Here is a 2,596-nt window from a genome sequence, read left to right on the forward strand (position 1 = left end):
GAATAATAATAATAGTAATAACAACAACAACAACAACAACAACAATAATAATAATCAATAAGTAGACAAAATGCCAAATCCAGTCTGAACATCTGGCTGACTGTGCGATGATCCATAGTAATAATAATAATAATAATAATAATAATAATAATAATAATAATAATAATAATAATAATAATAATAATAATAATAATAATAATAATAATAGAGTTGGAAGGGACCTTGGAGGTCATCTAATCCAACCCCCTGTTCAGGCAGGAAACCCTATACCATTTCGGACAAATGGCTGTCCAGTCTCTTCTTAAAAACTTCCATGTTGGAGCATTCACAGCTTCTGGAGGCAGGTGGTTCCACTGGTTAATTGTTCTGTCAGGAAGTTTCTCCTTAGTTCTAGGTTGCTTCTCTGCTTGATTAGTTTCCATCCGTTGCTTCTTGTCCGGCCTTCAGGGGCTTTGGAGAATAGCTTGACTCCCTCTTCTTTGGGGCAGCCCCTGAGATACTGGAAGGCTGCTATCCTGTCTTCCCTCGTCCTTCTCTTCGTTAAACTAGACATCCCCAATTCCAGCAACCGTTCCTTATATGTTTTAGCCTCCAGTCCCCTGATCATCTTTGTTGCTCTTCTCTGCACTCTTTCCAGAGTCTCAACATCTTTTTTACATCGTGGTAACCAAAACTACAGGTAGTAATGCAGGAAGTTTCTCCTTAGTTCTAGGTTGCTTCTCTCCTTGGTGAGTTTCCATCTGTTGCTTCTTGTCCTGCCTTCAGGTGCTTTGGTAAATAGGTTGACCCCCCCTCTCTTCTTTGAGGCAACCCCTAAGATACTGGAAGGCTGCTATCATGCCCCCCCTCGTCCTTCTCTTCATTAAACTAGACATACCCAATTCCAGCAACCGTTCCTTATATGCTTTAGCCTCCAGTCCCCTAATCATCTTTGTTGCTCTTCTCTGGACTCTTTCTAGAGTCTCAACATCATGAGGGGAATCTCAAGGTCTTAGGTACTCTTCAACATCTTCATTAAAGATTTAAATGAGGGGATAGAAGGGGAACTCTATCAAATTTGCAGACAGCACTAAGCTAGGAGGAACAGCCAACCCTTGAGAAGATAGACTCTTGATGCAGAACACTGGGCCCTATCCAACAAAACGCAACTCAGTAGCAAGAAAAGGAAGTGGTCTTACACTTAGGCAAGGAAAACCAAATGCACAAGTGTAGAATACGTGGCAGTAGGCTCAACAATAGTAGCTGTGACAAGGATCTAGGAATCTTAGTGGACACCACTTATGGATGAGGCACCAGTGCGATGCAGTTGCCAAAAAAGCCAACTCAATTCTAGACTGCCTCAAGAGAGGAACAGCATCGAGATCACATGTAATATTAGCACCGCTTGGTAAGACCACCCTTGGGATAATGTGGTCTTACCAAGTGGTGCTAATATTACCTGTGATCTAGTTTAACCCCTAGTTTAGCCACGATCTAGTTTAACCCCACGAGGCTGACACGGATGTCTTGCAAAGCGATGCACTCCAGACAAAATGTAGAGCTGCATAATGTGTGGGCAATATTGGAAGCTTTCAAGTAAACTGGAAAGAATGTATGGCTGTGAAAGCTGGACCATAAGAAAGGCCGAGCGCCAAAGAATGGAGGCCTTTGAACTCTGGTGCTGGAGAAGACTCCTGAGAGTCCCCTGGGTTGCAAGGCGATCCAACCGATCAGTCCTAGAGGAGATCAACCCCGACTGCTCTTTAGAAGGCCAGATCCTGAAGTTGAAACTCAAGTCCTTTGGCCACCTAATGAGAAGGAAGGACTCCCTGGAGAAGAGCCTGATGCTGGGAAAGATGGAGGGCAAGAGAAGAAGGGGACGACAGAGAATGAGGGGGCTGGATGGAGTCCCTGAAGCAGGAGGCCTGAGCTTCAATGGACTCCAGAAGATGGTAGAGGACAGGAAGGCCTGGAGGAATGTTGTCCATGGGGTCACGATGGGTCAGACATGACTTCGCAACTAACAACAACAACCTACTGAATGCTCACCTTCCTGGGTCATGAAGTCATCCTCAGCAAATCTGTTGAAGTTCCCACAGAGTCCACACGTCCTGTTGTAATGCTTTTCTGCAAGGCTTAGAAGGACGTTCCCATTGGTGTCAATCTTCGCCACGAAGCCCTGTTCCTCACCGGACAGCTTATAATAGCCGGCTTCCCTTTCCAGAAAGACCCCGTTGGAGGCGTAGGGTACCAAAACCCTGTTACAAGAGAAAGGACAGATTCTCTTACTACGAGGTGTAGAAAATAACACATATTTTTTTTTGATGCTGGGATACAGCATGGTCCTCCACTTAGGACCACAGTTGAGCCCAACATTTCTGTTGCTAAACGAGACAGTGGTTCAATGACCTTTGCCCTGTTTTACGACCTCTCTTGCTACCATTGTTAAATGAATCCCTGCAATTGTTAAGTTAGAAACCCAGTTGTTAAGCGAATCCGGCTTCCCCCATTGATTTTGCTTGTCAGAAGGTCAAAAAAAGGGGATCACGTGACCCCGGGGGGACGCTGCGACCGTCATAAGTATGAACCAGTTGCCAAGGGTCTGAATTTGGAGAAC

At 45.0% G+C, this 2,596-nt stretch overlaps 1 pseudogene; it reads right to left on the minus strand.

The window, feature by feature from the left end:
* The window catches only part of LOC107300979, a 6,927-nt pseudogene extending 4,690 nt beyond the window's left edge, over positions 1-2,237 (minus strand).
* Between the last annotated feature and the right edge of the window lie 359 nt (positions 2,238-2,596).

This window comes from Protobothrops mucrosquamatus, unplaced genomic scaffold (assembly GCF_001527695.2).
Source record: "Protobothrops mucrosquamatus isolate PMUCROS unplaced genomic scaffold, P.Mucros_1.0 scaffold9417, whole genome shotgun sequence".
In the NCBI taxonomy this organism is placed as follows: domain Eukaryota; kingdom Metazoa; phylum Chordata; class Lepidosauria; order Squamata; family Viperidae; genus Protobothrops; species Protobothrops mucrosquamatus.